Source organism: Cebus imitator, unplaced genomic scaffold (genome assembly GCF_001604975.1).
Source record: "Cebus imitator isolate Cc_AM_T3 unplaced genomic scaffold, Cebus_imitator-1.0 Scaffold51, whole genome shotgun sequence".
Classification (NCBI taxonomy): domain Eukaryota; kingdom Metazoa; phylum Chordata; class Mammalia; order Primates; family Cebidae; genus Cebus; species Cebus imitator.
In genome coordinates this window covers 11,446,005-11,458,700 of record NW_016107366.1, presented here as the reverse complement: position 1 = coordinate 11,458,700, position 12,696 = coordinate 11,446,005, and the positions used below count along the sequence as shown (strand labels likewise).

The window sequence follows — 12,696 nt, the reverse complement described above, 5'->3', positions numbered from 1 at the left end:
AAAAAAAAAAAAAAAGGCAGTAGAAGGGAAAAGCTATGTCAACCTTTTGGTGTTGTCAAAGTTCCAACTTGGAAGACGAAGCAGGGGAAGTCGTTGTTTGGGGGAGCTTAGAAAAGGTAAATAAATCTGGCTTTCTAAATCAATGCTGTGTGCTGGGTATCTAAGGTTTGCCCTTCCAGATCCCCTTTCCAGCCTTCTCCAACCTTCTCTTTTCAACCTTCTTTGGCCTGGGAAACTGGCCTGTATGAGTCACATCAATGGATCCCATACCCTCTTGCTTCCATCTCCCTTTGGTCAGTGGGGACCCGCCACAGGAGATCAGGGATGAAGGAAAGTTCGGTCAAGGCATTTTTTCTCCTGGATCCCCACTGGACTGAAGGTCACTGGTCTTTGTAAGATGTCCTCTCTAAATGACTCTCTCCTTCCAGGTACAGGCATTAACCCCCCTCTATCTCCTCCTGCCTAGGGTGGTAAAAGCTCTACTTCCATGAGCCTCTGAGATCTCTGCCACTTTCCCATACTCAGCCCTCACCAATTATTTTAATTCGAGTGGCCATCTGTTTCCTGCTGGGACCCTGACCAAAGTACCATGTTTTTAGGCTTTCACCATGCAGGCATCAGTTTAATAGAGAAAGGTAATGAGCTTCTGGAGATCCAAGTGCCTGGCAGTCACACAGCCTAGAGTGGTCTGCAGAGCAAGCATGCCTGCAAGGACAGTGGCACGACCGGACCACATGCCCAGGAAGAGGTATCTGATATTTCCTAGATTATGAGATGACCTCCAGGCAAGAGCATTGATCTAGAGGGCCAGATAGTAAATATGATAGGCTTGGTGGACCATAGAGTTTCTGTTGCAAGTACACAGCTCTGCCACTGTACCTTGAAAGTAACCATAGACAATACCTAAACCAGTGAGTGTGGTTGTGTTCCAATAAAACTTTGTTTTAAAAAAAATAGGCTGCAGGCTGGGAGTCATAAATCTGCCAGCTTCTTGTCTACAGATGTGAGTTCAGTATTTTCAAACATCTTGATTGCAGTCTGCAATAAGAAATACATTTTACATCACGACTCATTTACATACATACTTAATATTTATATAATGCTTAATATGAGCCAGCCTCAGTTCTAAGCACTTTGTGTACATCATTCCATTCAATCCTCATAACAAGCCTATGGGAGGGCTATTTTTATCTCCATTATAAGGATAAAGGTAGCAAAGCACAGAGAAGATACAGAGATAAAAATTTTCTACATGTGTGATGTACTCTTATTTTCTACTCTGTTATATTAGCCTTTACTTTATGTTGTTATTTAAAATGCAACCCAACAAAGTGACTTCATGACCCACTGATTGGTCACACTCCAAGGATGGATGTAAAAAACACTGTACAGACAAGCTGAGAGGGAGCTTCCACCTCGGAGACCATGAGATCTTCTTTACTTGTTGGCAGTAACTTGAAGTAGAAAGAATGTGGCCTTTGAGGCCAGACAGATATAAGTTCAAAATCTAGGTTGGCCATTTACTAGCTGAGTAACTTTGGGCAAGTCTAGCTCATTACAACCATATCTGTGAAAAGTAGTGGAGTGATAATAAAGCCATGAGTGTTAAACAAATTGAAATTATAGGAATAAAAACAGCTGGCACTCCCCCTCTCCTGCAGTGTGGGCTGGACTTAGCCACCCACTCCTAATGAGTAGAACATGGAAAAGGACAAATAGTATCTTTACAGTGGGGAAATCTAGCAGACACCACTTCAACCAAGTGATCAAAGTAAGCATAATCAGTAATGGGTCATGTTGAGATCACAGAACCTCTTTCTGTGATGCCATAATAAGAGCATCTTACCCCATGATATTCTTCCCAAAAATCCATAGCCCAGGTCTATGAAAAAACATTGGACAAACTGAAATAAAGGACATTCTACCAAATACCTGATCATTACCCTTCAATTATGTCAATATCTTAAAAAACCAAAGCAAGAGTAAGAAACTGATACAGATTGGAAGAAACCAAGAAGACAAGACAAATGCAATGAGAGATGATGGACTGGATCCTGAGGCAGAAAAAAAACTGGGGCACTAGTGGAAATCTGGGAAAATCTGAATAAATTTAGTTAATAGTACTGTACCATTGCTGATTTCTTAGTTTTTATGCATGTACCAGGGTTATGTAAGATGCCAACATTAGGGAATCTGGGTGAAGGATATACAGGACATTGCTGTGCTATCTTTGCACTTTTTTCTTATTTCAAAATAATTTTAAAAAAAAATCCTCCCAGTTGATAACAGTGTGTACTCAGGGTAAAGGCACCTTGCTCTTGATCCATCACCTTCAGCAATCACAGGGCCAGATTTTACTCTTAATTACAGCAGCATATGCTCTTAGCATATCTCTGTCAAAGTATCTCTGAAATGTTGGAGCGTGATGGAATCATCTAAGCTTTTTAAAACACTCAATGCTCAGGCCACAGCAACAACAGCAAAAAATACCTGGCATAGGCATTTATTTGTCAAATGCTGTGAACGTTCCTTCATCCCCCTCCTGCCCCATTCTCTGTAGAGTGGGACTCACTGGTTGCATTTACCCTCTGAACAAGGCATCTGCAAGTGGCAGAATAGTGCCTCTTCAAAGATGCTGGCGTCCTAACCCCTGAAACTTGTGAACTTTTTCCTTACTTGGCAAAAGGGACTTTGTGGATAAGATTACTCTAAGGATTTAGAGATAGGGAGATGATCCTGGATTATCCACGTGGGGCTGATATAATCACATGGCCTTTGTAAGAGGGAGGCAGGAGTGTCACAGTCAGAAGAGATGTGATGAGAGAAGCAGAGGATCAGAGGTGGAGGGAGATTTGAAGATGCTGCACTGCTGGTATTGAAGACAAGGAAAAGAGGCCACAAGCCAAGAAATGCAGGTGGCTGCTAGCAGCTGGAGGAGGCAAGCAGAAGGATGCTCCCCTAGTGCTACCAGAGGGGCTAGGCCCTCCCACGCCTTGATCTTGACCTGCTGAAACCCATTTTGGACTTCTGACCTCCAGAATTATAACACAATCAATTGGTATTCTTTAAGCTCCTAAATGTGCAGTTATTTGTTAAGGCAGCAATAGGAAAATAGCACAGTATCTTTTTCCTCCAGCTTCTGGTCTGTGACTTTTCCTGTGCCATTCTTTTTTTTTTTTTTTTTTTTTTTTTTTTTTTTTTTTTTTTTTTTTTTTTTTTTTTTTTTTTTCCCCTGTGCCATTGTTAACCCCTGCTTGTGTTAATGCAGAAGACAGATTTTAAGGTAAAAGTTTTACAACACCACATATTCGATTTGTTGAGGGAGGAGAACATGGTATATTCAATTCTTCACAGTCTTCTTCGCTCACTTGCTGACTCATTAAGTCACTAATTCACTCATTTGCTTACCAATTAATTCACTAACTCATGCACTCACACCCCCATCTCAATAAATAGCTGTTCAGTTGCTGGAGCAGTGTGGTTGCTTCTTTGATGGCCAGTGATGGACAGTGTTTGAGGGATGGATGTGTCTCAGGAAGCAGAGTGGTAGTCTAGGGAATCATCTGAATTCACCTGGATATCTACATAATAAGAAGCCAGAGAGGGAGGCCAGACCATAAGCAATCAGTCCAAGGCTCTTTGGCACTGACCTCGTGCCAGGAACTGTTAATCAATCAGATGTGAGCATGATATTTTAATAAAAATGATGATCATACTTCAGGTACATCATCTCTGGAAGCCTGGAAGCGTGAAAAGAAAGATTAATTTATCCAAGGTCACACAGCAGTAAATGGAAGAGCCAGTCTTCAAACTCAAACCTGTTTGGCTTATACGTTTAGCCTCTACTGGTAGTCTAGAAACTCCCTTGGCTGGGGCTAGGGTGAGTAAGCAACTGGGAAGGAATGAGGGCAAGTACTTCAGGAGGAGGGAAAAAGGAAGGAGAATAAGTTGTCTAAATCTCAATATTTAAAAAGATTCAGGTGAGTCTTTTCTAATCTGGGATGATCCTCATTCTGGATAGATCTAGACAGCTTATCTCTAGGTCATGGTATATTCTAAGTCCAGGAGGTCAACTGACCCGGATGACCCATAGAACTTCACCAACATCTGAAGATCAGCATGGAGCCTGCATCTACTCCCAAGGGCAGAGGCTTGCCAAAGCTAGGCAAGGTGTCGGCACCCAGCCAATGGACCAGTGGACAGGTGGGCAGGCAGTGGTCAGATGATTAGACACAGAATGGGATCAGCATGGTTGGGGGTGGTGTCTGGCTACCTATGAAAGGATGTGGGACAGATCTAGAACAAGACCAACTCTGGGGTGATACCTCACACAGTGATCTGTGGATATGCCTCCCAGGTCTTTAAAAGCCTCCTCCTTTGTACCACAGAATAGGAGGTGGCCCTGATCATTCAGTCCCACTGTCTCTCCTTCATACACAGTACACATCTTTGGTTTTATCTGCCTAGCACTCCTCACTTCTTTTGAACACGTTTCTTCTTTTGTAGAACTGTCCCCAGACTAATCATGGGGTTTTAGTGGGGACCAGGTCCTTGGCCCCAGGAATGGGCATATCCCGCAGCTAAACTAATCAGAGACCTCTGATGGGCTTTTTCCAGTTAAAACCATAGGGAGAGATTGTCATCTTCTCTCTAGTGATGAAGATGGAAGAGCAAATCACAGAGCTACTAAGGGTGGTCATGGCTCCATCCTCAAGCAGCCGCCATTTGCAATAGAGAGAATGATGCCAGCAGGCAGAGCACAACAAAGATGGGACACAGAGAGAGGGGCTTTGTAGCATCTGCATTTCTGGTCATAGGCAAAGGATGGCAAGCACTGGCCATCCCTAGGGCCGGCTACAACTCTGCTCTTCCTATGGTTTAGCTACAATCCATAGCAGCCAATCATTTCTTCTGTAGGTGGATGTGATCTGAATTTCTCCCATCTGAAAGCCAAAGTACAAGGCATTAACCCAGATTGATGGCAGCAAGCAATACAAGAAGCAAGGAAATCTCTTCTCCCCCATTTTTGATGCTTTTGGGGCACATGTTATGTGCCAGGCACCTTTTATATGCATCACCTCACTTAAACCTTTTAACAACTCAGTGAAGTGGGTGCTGTTATTACCCTTACTATATAGATGGGGAAACTGAGGCCTAAAGCACGTCAGTTACTTTCCCAAAGTGAGACAGTAAGTTTAGAGCTGATGATACTTGAAACCAGACAGTCTCCTTCTAGGGACCATGTGCCAAGTCTCTGCCCCAAATTGCTTTCTACTCAGTAAATGTTATTTCCTTTGCCCACGAGTCTCCCTTGCTGCACAGAAACATGGCAAGGCCAAGAATTATAGATGTCATGTCTCGAGGCCTTAGAAGGAACTTTGTGAGCATCACTACAATCACGCTAGGAGATATAAACCGGGGAAAGAGCGGCTCAGAGAAGTGAAGCCACCTCTCCAAGGCCACATGGCCAGCAGACGATGAAGGCAGGATTACAATTCAGCTCCATGGGACTGTAGGACCGCTTGCTCACTGGCCTTAGTGTGTGTGAGATGTTTAGCCCACCCTTTCTCCAGCTGTTGGGCAGTTCACTCATTCTTCTGGGCATCAGAGCTGCTGATCTCTGGCAGGGTCCACTAGCTGCCTGCTGACAGAGGAAGGGACATCCATGATGCTCAAACTCAGAGTGGCAGTTGAGTGGCAGGCACACACTGATGTGGGTGGCTCCTCAAGAAGCCATCTACAACAGTCCCTCTGGGTGAGAAGTACTACTAATTGCAAGCACTCGAGGCTTCTACAAGGCAAGCAGTACCACCCTCTATGGCACGGAGCAGGTTCTTTCTCCAAGTCATGTCTGCCAGTGACAGGTGGAAAGTGGGCAAGGCTGAGGAAGCAGGAGCCAGTGGAGGGCAGGCTGGGGTTGCCCAAAGGAAACAGGGAAGGTGATAGCCAGATGTACTGGTCTGGGTGCCGCAGAGTGCCCTGTTCTTTACCCCTGCACTGCTCTGTCACCAGAGTAGATGCAGGTGCCTCATTTCCCTGGAGAAAACTAAGCCAGGCTGCTCTGCGGTCTGCTCTGAAGGGTAGGGTTCAAAGTACTGGTAAGATCCCACCCACTCTTCTCAAACCCCAGCAAGGCAGGGGAAAAATAGCTCACATTTGTAAGGCATCTACTGTATGCCAGGCACAGACTTGGACACATTACACACATGAACACTGCTGCTCAGAGAAATCCCATTGCACAGATAAGGAAACTGAGGCTCAGAGTAGTTATGTCATATGCCCATGTTCACACACCTAAGAAACAGTGGGACCCAGATTCAAATATAGCACTGTCTGGTTGCGAAGGCCTGGCCCTTAACCCTTAACACTTTTAAACCTATTCCTCTGTGGGAACAAGACAGGTGATGAGCCAGATAGATGTCATCTTCACTTAGGCAGAGACTCAAGCCAGGAAGAAGAAGAGGGTTGAGTAGAGTTGAGTGTGAATGTGCTGTGGTCACCACACTCTTAAGGCCTGCACCTGTTTCTGAGCCAAGCCTGATGGGAAAGGACTGTAACACCGGAGAGCCTGGAGGCTGCCAGTTCTCGGGGCTGTCATCCCAGATCTCAGAGCTAATGTGTAGTAATAGAGACTTGGGCTGGGGACAGGGGACAGCCAGCTAAGGGCTCAGCAACTGGTCAGAGTGGAGACTGCTCTTAGACTCTGTCCAAGTCAGACTGGATCGGGACCTGGAGGATAAATGTGCAAGGTTCAGGACATCATGTAAGAGTAATAAGGGCAAGTTGGGGGAGACAGCAACAGAAGTGGAAGCAATGACACCCTTTCTTAAATCTCCCCTGGGAAAGCCAGGCCTGGGGGGTCTTCTCCTCATTAAAATGAGTACTCAGGCCTTCTCTCCTTCCCAACCTCAAACAGGGACCACAGGGACCTACCTTCCTGATAGAAGTTCCATCAGCTGATTTGCCCAGCTTGGTACACATGATCACCAGGATCCAATCAGCTGTAGCCTATGGGTCATATGATGTACATGACTGCCCCCTTTCAGGAGCAGTGTGAGTTGCGGGAAGGAGACTGGTCTTCAAAGTCTTCTAGACCTCATAAAAGAGTGGAACTACCTCATTTAGACCTGGAGACAGTAAAGGATGGAGTGGGCAACTCAGAAAACCTGCTGGGTATCCACCATAAACCTCCTCACCCAGAGCTTGGCATCAGCACCCGTTCTGATCTTCAGACCCAACCCTGTTCTGTCACTTCAGGGTTGGGTGGAACATCTTCTCCATCCAACGATGGAACATCTTCTCCATAGAGGCAGGAGATACCTAACCCATCAGCTCTGCCAGCTGAGCAGCTGAGCTAGGAATGGAAGGAAATTGACACACCAAGCCACCCCCAGACCTTCGCAGTATGCCACCACCCAACGTACAAGACCCAGCATGTTGGCGAGGGAGCCCTCATCCCAACAGCAAACACAGCCAGGCTCCCTGTCCCTCAGCACTCCAGCCTCAGACACATGTCCTCCAGAGAGCCATGCATCTGGAGAAAAAACATTTACCTGATGTGGTTTGTGTGGGTTCCCTGGAGCTAACAATTAGCTGAGCAGGAAAGAGCTCTGATAATTTTGTTGAGTTTATTGAGTTGCTTCTGGGAAAAAAGAAATATTTGCCCACATTGATTAGCAGACCCCACTGTTGCTGCTTTGGGGATAGGTCAGCATGAGAAGAATCCCCAGGAAGGTTCCAGAAGTTGCCAAGTGAAGCAAGTAGTGGGGCACACCCAGGGCTGAGGATCCAGGAGTGGGGAAGCATGTCTTCTTGACAGGAGTGGGCAGTGCCATGGGAAAACCAGATGAAGCCTGCGTGGCACTGGAAGCCCTCCCTCCTATTCCCTGGCTCAACAGCTCACTGCCTCTTTCTCTGCTTTTCCCCACATGTAACCTTTGCTTTCACCAGCAGGATCTCATTCATTCATTCATTCATTCATTCATTTTGCCAATCATCCCTTCTTCCACTGAATAATATTTACTGAGCCTTTTCTTTGTGTCAGGCACTCTGCAAGGTACCAAGGAAAGGACTGTGAAAAAAAAAAAAGAAACAGCTCCTCTCTTCAGGGAGCTCACAGTTCAGCAATGCATGGTGAGACAAGCACTATGTAGAGAAAGTGCAGGGTACCCAGAGGGAACAAAGGAGAAGTAAACCAGATTCAACAACAAAGAACAGGTTGCCTGAGCCACGGCTGATGCACCTGCAGATTGAATAGGAAGTAGCAAGGAAAAGAGTGAGGGTGGATCAAGATTGGGAGACAGAATTTGGCAAGGAGGTGAATTCTTAATTGTTGGAAACATTCAAAACAGATCATAACTGACCATCTTTCAAGAATGCTGTGGTTGAGATTTATACATAGCTTGGCATTAGACCTAGAAGACCTCTGAAGTCCTTCTCAAATCTCAGATTTTAAGATTAGCTGGTTCCCACTCTCCTGATAGCAAAGGAGATATAATTCGATATCCCACCACTGAAAGCAAGCTGCTGCTGTTTGTTCATGTATTTGTTCATTCACAAAGCATGTCTAATAAAAGTGTTCTTAACCTAACCCATCCCCACCAAAGAAGCCAGCTGGACTACCCAGCATTCCCATGGCCTCAGTAGATCTTCCTGACTGGTGCTCATGGCACCCTGAGCACCTGCTGCCAACAGTCCGTCTCCCACCCCCACCCCCAGTGTCTGTGCACTTCTGCTCCCACCAGCTGAGTCTTGCACTTTCTGAGATTCAGTTGGGTTTGTTGCCAAGTCTCTCAGTGCCAGTCATACTTGTTATTGTAATTATGTGATTTAAATTAAACATCACATAAACTGATGAAATATGAGTGTGAAAGGAAATATAGTTGAATCTATGGAAACTAAATTGAATGCTTTGGAATGATTCCATGAGGAGAGTCTCTTAAAAGAATTGCTTACTAAATATTAGGTGTGAGTGAATGAGACAACTGTACCCCATTGGGTAAATTACATGAGGGGAGGGGGATGGGACAAAGAATTCTTAGCACCTTGCACAATGCCTGGCACATAGTAGGTGCTCAAGAAATATTTGTTGGCTGGATAATGTGCAGCAACATTGGAAATGGTGAATGATACATTATGGTTGTAGTTTTATAAGATGGACATTGCGGAGAACAAACCCATGATCAAATGAGAGTCCTTGGTCCTGCATTAAACTAACTGGCAAATAAATGTATGTTTAAGTGTTTTACATTATAATGAAATGTTGAAGCTACATCTGTGGCCTTTTTTATGATTCCCTACTTAGGAATTAAATTTTTATTTACTAAGCAACTACATCATCTGTGAGGCTTCTATGGTAGGAATTAGCAAACTTTTTTCTGTAAGAAGCCAGAAAATAAATATTTTTGGATTTGCAAGCCGTCATCTTGTACAACCGATCAACTCTGTCATTGCAATGTGGAAGCAGCCACAGATAATGTGTAAATGAATGAATGGGCATGTTTGTGATCTGTTAACACTTTATTTACAAAGACAGGCAGCAAACTATAGTTTGCCAACCCCTGTTCTATGAAATGTATTTGTTCTGTGTGCCATGCACTGTGCTGTGTGCTGGAAATACTGAGACAGAAAGAATATTTTATTCCAGCTCTCACAGAGCTTGCCTGCTAGTTGGAGAGATGGTCAACTCAAAAAATGAGTACAGTTTGGTTTGCACAGGACCGTGGCAGGGGCCTGTCCATGAGGGCCGAGAGAGAGAGAGATGGAGGAAAGGAAATATTTTGTCAGGTTTATAGGATCAGTGATGTTTTCTCAGGTAGTCAGGTGGGGCAACATGAAAAGGGCATTTCTGGTAGAGAGAATAGCATGTGGAAAGTCATGGAGACATGAAAGTACTAGTCACATTCCAGGATGTACAAGTCACTCTGTGCAGCTGGATCTCAAAGTGGGTATCACTGAAGAGGAAAGACATTAAAAAAGCTTGGACTTTTATTTTGGAGCCAGTGTGTTCAACCATTGCTGCTGGGCTTCCAGCAATGCAGGGATTTAATCAAATCTCCCCACAAAGTATGGAAGATGGATCAGAGGCAAAGGGCAGATAAGAGGGCCATCTCTGTAGTCCAGCTGAGAAACGATGATTGCATGAAATGGAGAAGACTTGGCCACAATCAGCGATAGGGGTGAAGGAGCGGGGGGAGTTGAGGATGCTACCTGGGTTGGGTGACCAAGAGGATGGCATGGATTAAGGGGAGCAGTTGCACTAAGGGGCAGGAATGACTGGGGGGAAACTTGGTTTGTTCAGAGCATAGTAACCAACCCCAAACACATACTAGGTAGCTGGGAATTGAATCTTTAAAGGCTGGGTAAGATCTTTCGGAGCTGTCCACCGAACCAGGGTGGGCAGGCACTGCTGGGAAAGAACGCCTTGGGAGGCCAAGGGGCCTCATTTCAAAGATAAGGCCCAGCGGCTCATATCTGAAGGAAACTTGCATTTGTCCCAGGCGTTCACTCAGTTCCTGGAAAATATATAACATCATGGGATTGTCTTGGGGAAAGAATTTATCTTGACGTGCAAGTCCTAGGAATTTAGCTGAGGAAAACTGATTTGGGAAAGCATTTTGTTGAGAATGGATGTCAAGGCTGAGTCAATAAAGGTTTGCTTCAGAAATGAGAGGTAGCTTACGTTTGGCAGAGCAGGAACCAGCCCCGAACAAGGGCCTTGGGACCATTTGCCCACCACTGACCAAGACATTTTCGAAAGGGTTTTCCTGATTGTATCCTGATGTCCTCTCCATTCATCAGGGAGGAAAGCAGGTGGCAGGTGGGAAGGGAAGAAAGGTTGGGAGTAGGGATAAGGTGGTGAGTGCCTCCTATATTTCACATTCTCTTAGGCCAGCCTTGGGAATGGGGAGGAATGGTCTATGTTTAGTACGGGGATGCAGAAGTGCTTCAACTCTGAATCAGACCAGGGCCATGCACATAGCTTATTTAACAGGTAATACCCACAGGAGCCCACAGGAGATGCTCTGGGAGCACAGAAACCAGATGCTATTGATGGAGAAGGAATGGAAGCTAAACAGAGAAGAAGACATTGCAGCTGAATCTTATACATTACAGGCTTTGCAGGGACTCCCTGTATTTAGGGAACCACAGTGGGAGTGGCCCCCACTTGCAAGCACCATGCTTTGTACTCAGTATATGCTTGGTGATTGCATAAATGAATGTTCTCCTGAAGATGTCAGTTTTCAGGGATGCTAGGATTTAAACCAGGATCTCCTAACACTCCTCCCCCTTGGCTTACAGTTAGGCAGCAATTCCTTGCCCAGTCACTGTTGTAATCTTGTTGGGGATGTCACTCAGCTCCCCAACATCCTGACTGCATGAGAAGCTTCTTAAGAAGAAATGCTTCCCACAAAATCTGCTCTGAGCTCTCCTTCATGAAGAGAAGGGCTCAGAGCTTTCTGTAGAGGAACTCAAAGCCACTTTTCTATAATCAACTGCATGCATTAAAAGGAGTGATTTTTTTTTAATTCTCCCCAAGCTAGATTCCATTAATGAAGCCCCATTTAACAGAAGTCAATTTACCAAAAAGAAAAAAAATTGAGTGTAATTGCTTAAATACATTTTATGTTGTACTGCAATAGCAATTTTCTGGGCGAACTTGGAATTCCCCAAGCCCCCCGTAGTGAAGTTAATGTGGACAGAAAGGTTTGAAGGGGAGAATCTCTCTTTGTGTTTCTCTCCTTTAATTATGATTCTAAGAGGGAGCAAAATTAAAGAGGATCCTGGGGGGAGTCAGGAGAAGGAAAACAGGAACAGAATGGAATTCAGCCTAAACTGGTCCACTGCCTTCCTGGATGCTTGCATGTACATGCAGTGTAATGCAGTGGCTGAGGACACAGGCTCTGGATGGGATGGCTGGACTTAAACCGCACCTCTGCCACTTAATAGCTGTGTGACCATGAGCAAGTTTCTTTACCTCTCTATGCAGCCAAGTGGTGCAGTGAGAAAGGGCATAAAGAGCATCAAGGGCAAAGGCAGAGAAGCACAAAAGAACAATGTGTATTCCTGCACACATGAACTCTTCTGTTTGACTGGAGAACTGTGTGTGTGTGTGTGTGTGTGTGTGTGTGTGTGTGTGTGTGTGTACCTATGTGTGTGAGCACACTCAGGGTGAAAGGCAGGCAGGAGTCAGACCAGGAAGGCTTCTCTGAGAAGATGACATTGGTTCAAAGCTTTGGAGGAAGCGAGGGGCTGGGCCAGGTGGAGTTCTGGGAGAAGTGCCAGTGTCGCAGGCAGAGGGGATGTCAACTGCAAGACCCTGAGGCAGGAGCAGGCCTGGCCAGTTTCGAACAGCAAGGATACCTCTGTGGCTGGAGCATAAAGAATAAAGAGGAAGAGGCGACCGGGCGCAGTGGCTCACACCTGTAATCCCAGCACTTTGGGAGGCTGAGGCGGGCAGATCATGAGGTCAGGAGTTCAAGACCAGACTGGCCAACATGGTGAAACCCCGTCTCTACTAAAAAATACAAAAATTAGCTGGGCATGGTGGCTCGTGCCTATAATCCCAGCTACTTGGGAGGCTGAGGTAGGAGAGTTGCTTGAACCAGGACCCGGGAGGCAGAGTTTGCAGTGAGTCAAGATCGCACCACTGCACTCCAGCCTGGACTACAGAACACGACTCCATCTCAAAAAAAA

The 12,696-nt window shown here is 45.5% G+C and overlaps 2 protein-coding genes across 2 annotated transcripts in view; one reads left to right on the top strand and one right to left on the bottom strand.

The window, feature by feature from the left end:
• HMGB4 (high mobility group box 4) overlaps nucleotides 1-1,755 on the bottom strand; it is a 4,718-nt gene extending 2,963 nt beyond the window's left edge. The window contains exon 1 of the mRNA XM_017527998.2: nucleotides 1,337-1,755. The gene's annotated coding sequence lies outside the window, so the exon portion shown is untranslated. The remainder of the gene's footprint in view (nucleotides 1-1,336) is intronic.
• CSMD2 (CUB and Sushi multiple domains 2) overlaps nucleotides 1-12,696 on the top strand; it is a 616,956-nt gene that overhangs the window by 285,332 nt on the left and 318,928 nt on the right. The gene's annotated exons all lie outside the window — the stretch shown is intronic.